This window comes from Vulpes vulpes, chromosome 10 (assembly GCF_048418805.1).
Source record: "Vulpes vulpes isolate BD-2025 chromosome 10, VulVul3, whole genome shotgun sequence".
In the NCBI taxonomy this organism is placed as follows: Eukaryota; Metazoa; Chordata; class Mammalia; order Carnivora; family Canidae; genus Vulpes; species Vulpes vulpes.
The window spans coordinates 12,758,325-12,765,221 of NC_132789.1; the positions used below are offsets into that span (position 1 = coordinate 12,758,325).

Below are 6,897 nucleotides of genomic sequence, written 5' to 3' on the forward strand. Positions count from 1 at the left end.
ATCATAATTTGCAAAGGGATTTATGGCCCCCTAGCAAGTTTATGAGAGCTTAACACAACAAAGGCAAAATAATAATAATAATAATAATAATAAAATAAATATATATATAGGAATAAAATAAAACTGAAATGAATGAGCCTGTTTCCAAAGGAGCAAGAATGCAACCGACGAACGTATATTTGGGGGATTAGGTTGATATGTTTCACGTGAAAAATAGGAATTCTTTACTTAAGATCTTACGGGCTTATTTCTTTTCTCCAGATTATTACATTTTTGGAGCCTAGTAAAAGCCAGAGAAAATACTGGAGCTTCTCCTTTTTTAAAAAATGTTGCCTATCCTGAGATGGAAAACAAACTGTGCTGCTTTCGAGCTCACTTGTCCTATATCCCTTTGGGGTTCAAACTGTAGGCTCGCAGAATTGACAGAGGGTAGGGGACACGTTTCTTCAAAAGAACCCATGATGCATTTTTATTTGTAATGTTCTCCAGGAAGCATGTCGAGATGACACACAAAAGTCAGATATTCTTGCTCTAACTGCACCCTATGGAAGTTTTCCTCAATGATCACCTACATACGTTTAGACAGATCTATGGGAGACAGTCCCAAGTGCGCACACAGGGCCGTGTCGCAGTCCCCGTGCTTAGAAGGGCCTGCCCCGGAGAAGGCCTGTGCTCTGGCTGGACGTGCACAAGCTTTCTACACTGAACAAGTCCTTGGGATTCTAATGGTTTCTTTTCTTTGTGCTTTGCTCAGGCTTTCAGAGGCACCCACAAGCTTCAGTCCTCTCTGCAAGAGGAGGATTTGTTAATAGTTCCTAGTATTTTCAGCTCCTTCGTTCATTTCCTTCCTTTCAAGTATTTTTAGTTCCTGAGATAAACCCTCATTTATAATAAAGTCAAAATCCCTGGAAAACATTTCGTCAATGAAACATCCAACTTTGCTGTTCATTATGTTATTGAATGAATGGGCTGTGTTTTTTTTTTTTTTTTTTTTCTTTCCCTTGAAACCTGGAAACCGGGTCCTGATTATTTAAAGGCAGACACAAAGGCAGAATTGGGTGGGTTTGTTTTTGGTTTTGTGTTTTGGGTTTTTTTTTTTATTGTTTTAGGATGTAAAGATTTTATTTAAAATGTTTGCTCTTTGCGGTAAAATAGCCCTTCCAAAGGCACGAGTTTGCTGGGACCAAATCATTCACTTTAGGAACCAGGCTATGTCAGCACCCGATTCCATACTGGCAGATCCGAATTAAATGTATGCCTGAGTCTCTCTCTCTTTGCTATTGCATATTATTCATGGTCCCTGGTCTAACATGTTGAAATTTTGAGGCATGATCAAATAGCATTTTTAATTGAAACTCGTCAAGTAAGAAGTTCTATTTCTTTTCTCTTTTAAAAAAGAAGTTCTATTTCTTTACAGGGTTCTTTCATTTTTTCCCCTCTCCCCACCCCCCGCATCACCCCCCAAAGCCAGAAATTTGGGGAGGTTTCTGCAATCATCGTACATTTGAAATACCAGCTGCTAACTTCAACCCAATTTTCTGCCCTGTTTGAAAAGGATTTTTTGTTTGGATTTAGTGGGGTTAGGATTGAGAAAGAGAGAGCCTGCGCAGAAGATAGAGAAAAAGACAGGGGAAAAGCACACAAACAGTTTTGCTTTGAAGTTGCTGCATAATTACTGTTAAGATCTATCAAAATGTACTGAGAGGGCTTGCTCCTTGCTCAAATCTGATGAATGAACAGGCAAGCAGCGCCTAGGAAGACTTTTAAGAGGAATGGATCAAATTAAGAACACGAAGAAATGCAACCAAGGTAGATCGAAAGATGTTGTGGTTTTTGTTGTTTCTGTGTAGAGAGGCATCCCAAAAAGGCAGAGAAAGGCAGGAAGGTGACAGAAGGGAAAATAGAAAGAAAGAAAGAAAGAAAGAAAGAAAGAAAGAAAGAAAGAAAGAAGTAAATGTAAGAGGGTGAAAAAGAGAGGAGGGAGGGAAAAAGGATGGAAGGAAGGAAGGAAGGAAGGAAGGAAGGAAGGAAGGAAGGAAGGAAGGAAGGAAGGGGAGGGAAAGAAATAGGGACAAACATTTACCGAGCTGTTTAATCCCTGTATGTTCTCCTATTCAAAGCTGTGTCTGTCCTTGATGCAGCAATTAAACATCACGTATAAAACACAGAAAGAAGGGAAACACAGTTTCCCTTTTCATTTCCTTTGTTGGAATACTGGCTTGGTACTCTGAAGAGAAAGGGGCTGCAAAGTTGGGAGACTTTGTCTTCTTTTCGGCAACCCTCAAACTAGCAGTCCCTCCCAGGCCAAGTTCCTGATGTCACAGTGCCCCCTGGAGTACTGCCTGCAAGGGACCCTAACTTCCAGCTCCGACCAACGTCCCCACTCTTCACTTGTTTTTCTTACAATGGGGAGGGAAGGGAGGGGGGCAGAAGGGGATTGGAAAAATTTTAAACAATCTCAGAACCTTTTGAAGAGCTGCCTCTGGCCAGGGGAAAGGAGGATTTCGAGAAATAACTTCCGATTTATTTCAGATAGTTAAGGAGGAGGGGGCAGGAGGGAATAAAACCCTTCTCTTGGTGTGTGTTTTTTTTTTTTCCTTCCCCCTTACCCCCTTAATCCTATTTTAGTTGAGGTCTGACCTTGGAAATTTCCAAAAGACTTTAATCTCCTATACTCCAAATTGCTAAAGGGAGCTGAAAGAGAGAGTGTATGCATGTGGGTAAAAAGGCGGTTTAAAATTGTTTATTTATGAATGGGTTAGACTTTCCTGATACTAAGAATGTTAACTAGTTCATTAGGCTCTCTTCCTACATTTAAATCATTTTCTTTTCTTTTCTTTTCTTTTTTTTTTTTTTTTTCTTCAGACAAATCCATTCAATCATTAAAACTCAGCTGAGAAAAATGATCTTAAGTTATGCCTTCTGCCTCTGGGCAGGTCTGACCCACTCAAACGTTAATATTCTCAGATAGCTAGGAAATGCCATTTGGTGTTTTTCTGTAACTACATTGCTCTTCTCCCACCGTCACCCCACTCTTCCAGAGAAAACAAATTATCTTCATGTCAAAAAATAAAAGGGTAAGGTGGTTTGGTGAAGGGAGCAGAAAACAAGAGAAGAGAGTCATTTCCCAAAATATTTTTCTAGATCTAAAAGAAATCCAAACTCTATGCAGATCTCAAATTTAGGGAGGTAAGAACTCATTGAAATCATTAGGTATTTCATTTTTCAGATGAAAGGCTCTCATTTTGCCTTACTGGGTAGAGTTCTGATGTAATTTGAAGTGTCACTTTGGAGGGGCTTGGGTGATTAAGTCTTTTTCATTTCTTTCATTAAAGGGCCGATTTTCCTGATGTGGGTTATAACTTCGTTCCAATCTGAAATTTCACCCACCTCTCGCTCCCCCCCACCCTCGGAAAAGGTCTATATGTATGACTGATTTTGAAAGAATAACAAATCCAGTTGTATACTTATTTTTTTTAACTGCTTTTGATTTTATTGACCTACGAAATGCAAAACCACTTTACTATCATTCTCAAAGGTCCATTTTAAATCACGAGATACGTCAAGGTATAATTACATTTAAAACATTCGGTAATTATAGGAAGAAAGACTGGAAAAAATGGCTTTAAAAAAAAGGGATTATTGGAAGCAATTGACTCTCAAGAAATGTCTGTCTTTTATAAAGTTCATAATTTCCCAGTAAATTCTTTTAAGTTAATAAACATTTTCAACATGAAGGGCTTTAGAAAGCACCTCCCCCTCATCTGCCACCAAATATACACACACAGAAAAGGAACCTAAAGTCTTTTAAAATATGCGGGTTTTTTTTTTTTTTTTTTTTTTTTTTTTTTTTTTTAGAGACCTCAGAAACGGAAATATTTCTCAGGAAATGTCAAACACGGACGTCTACATAATATCTACATGAAATAATAAATCAAAATCAGCTTTTTTTATCTGACAAAACACAATAAACGGGTCTGGAACATTATTTTTGTACATGTTTTTAGCTCTCAAAATACCCAATAATAGATAATGCCCCATTGGGAAAGATAATGTGTGTTTTCTTGTACCCTGGTGGGAAAAAAATTTTTTTTTTTTTTTTTTTTGCCCTCTGTAAAGGAAATTAGATATATATTTGGGGGGGAAAGAATATAATGTTTCACTGTGATACGATCCAACAAAAACCCAGGAAATTCGAAGTCCAACTGATGCTCTGCTAAAAATTCACACCATTGTGCCTCTTTACTGACAACAGATTTAAGAGCCCAGAATGTCTGCGGGAACCTCAAATTTCCTGACTGCCAACCTCTCATGTCTAAACACCAAATTGTTATTTAAACATTAGGCAGCCTTGCGAGGGTTGCCTTTTTTTTTTTTTTTTTTTTTTTTGCCTTTTTTTTTCCTTTTGTTTCTCCACGTATATATAAATATATATATTTTTTTATCTTTGCTGGTACATGTTTCGTCTCACCTGAAATGTATATATTGCATTTTAGCCCCGGTGACTGAATGTTTTCTGGGGAAACAATTCCTTTTTCAGCAAAAAAAAGAACTTACCAAGAGAGGAAAAAAAAAAAAATCATAGAATCGTGGGGTTTCTGAGCGGAGGGAAACCACCAAGAATACAGAGCAAATGAAAAGGAAATGATAGATAGAATGCAAAAGTGGAGAACCGGAGGTGAGGGATCCCCCTTATTTGTCAATACACCCGGAAAAACATTAACATTCAGGGAATTGCACCTTTATGAAGGTTCCAGTTACAAACTCAGATTCTAGAGCCCAGCACACCGTCAGGAGCCCTTTCTAAATATTTCGGCTCCCCAGTTCCGCACCATTTGTAGATTCCAGATCATTAATTTACTACTGGATTGTTAATTACAGCAGCGTAATGGAAAACCAGGCTTGTAGATTTTATGGACGCTGCACGCTGCTTCTGTACAAGTGACTGTTGATATTTTCAGGGACTAAAAACTTAAACTTTAACTGCATTTTAAGTATCTGGGGCTGGGGCGAAAGGGGCTGGGAGTGGATGCTTTGAGCTGCTAAGTAGTTAGTTATTAAAATGGGCTTTGAAGCTCTCTCTTGGTGTATGTCTGCATATTTTAAGGATCCCGGCAAAATAACTTTTTTTTTTTTTTTTAATGCACCTAATTTGGATTTCATTGAATTTTCTGCATGCACCGATGTTAGGATATTTTGGTGAATTTAATTCCCTCAACCCCTCTGTAGGAAAGAAAAGAAACTCTTTCTTGAAGAGATTTAAAAGGGAAGAAAAATCCTTTTTAAAAGGCTTAAGGGGGGGGGGGGTGAAGGAAATCAGTGGTAAGAAGGCTTTATTTTCTAAAGCTCAAATTCCAAAGGAGGAGGACTGTCTACGTAAGAACTGAAACTAATTTACCTGAATTCCTTTGTCACTGCCTGGCTCTTGACTAGTAAATGATTCTTTTCACTAGCCAATAAAGGCAAATCAAAAGCATGTTTGAAATGGAAGGGTGGTGCCAGGCAGTCCTCCCCAGATGGAAAGCCCGCTTGCCATGATGTGTTTGTTTTGATTCCCCCAGGAGGATTTTCAAAGAAGGTGCTGGGGTTTGGGCCTCCCTTCTTGGGCCACCCTACTCCAGTGGGCAAAAGAGGGGACTCATGGGCTCCTTCCGATGCGTAGACTGGTAGTTCGGTACTACCCAGAAGGGAAAGAGAAAAGTACCTGCCTCTGAGCCAGGTCGACAAGCCAGTAGACGTTTGGTCTTTGTTTCACTCTCAAAGGCTTGTTTTAGGATCTCTGCCAATACGAGGGGTTGGGGAAGTGTTTGTCACTCTTCAGAAAACAGCTAAGACTTTCTGCACCTTAATATCCCTACCTTTGTAAAAACAACAGCAATATTCACTGCCTCCCATCCTAGAAAACATCAGAGAAGATGAGGATCTTAAAAGCAAGCAGCTATATGAAAAACACTGTGATTAAAACACAACACGAGGACAGCCCCTTCCACTCCTGACATCTCGTGGGTCTGGATAACAAAGAATGTACAGGAGAACGGCATAAAAAGTGCCTAATAATGATTCCTAATCAGCAAAAGTACCCAAGTCACAGGAGGCACGCAACAGTGAGTATTTAATCCTGGAAGAGGTCATGGCTTTTCAAGCTCACTCTTACCCATCTTAAAACTGGGATTGTAGGAAATCAAGTACACGAAGAAATGAAGATAAGACTTCTCACAATTCACCGTCCCTGGGTTTTCCACGCTCCAGTGGAGTTTTGAGGCCTTGTTTCCAGACAATGACATGCACCCAATTGAAAAATGGATGAATTAAAGCTTTTCGCTGTTCTCCCGTTCAAATTGGATGGGTTACCCAATTTGACTGAGTGCTTAGAAATTAGTCAATAAGGCAACTAATTAATAATTTGGCTAGGAGGGAAAAAGTCAATTTCTCAGCCGCACACAGATGTAAGGCAGGGAACATCTTGAGGCGGCTCATGACACAATTTCAGCAGTTTACCTTGTTGCACTGAAAATCTGCAGGCCGTGTTAAAGCAAGAATTTTGGATTCATTGCATTTTGTATTTGCCTTTTTCTTCCCAATGGAATGGTATCTTGGAGGAAAAAAAAATGGTGGGCAGAGGGGGGAAAGCTGTGAGCAGTAATTAATTTAATATGAGATATAGTCACACTATGTTCTATATGACACGTATTTATAAACTACAGTGCATTGTAATAATGTAATCGTGGTATAGCAAGTATTTCCTACGTCCTAGGTCCCATGTTAAGTAAGTACCTTGTATACCTTATTTTATGCTTATAGTCCCATAATGAGGAAGGCACTATGCTCCCCATTTTATAGGTCACAAAACAGGCCCAGAGAGTACAACCACTTGCCAACCAAGACCATGCAATAGCA

General features: G+C 39.2%; 1 long non-coding RNA gene across 1 annotated transcript; it reads left to right on the top strand.

Annotated features, from left to right (window-relative positions):
• The first annotated feature begins 1,482 nt into the window (after window positions 1-1,482).
• On the top strand, window positions 1,483-6,555 carry LOC112932893 (uncharacterized). Its single transcript, XR_003237576.2, has 2 exons — window positions 1,483-1,809; window positions 5,901-6,555. It is a non-coding gene; the product is annotated as an uncharacterized lncRNA (long non-coding RNA).
• The last annotated feature ends 342 nt before the right edge of the window (window positions 6,556-6,897 follow it).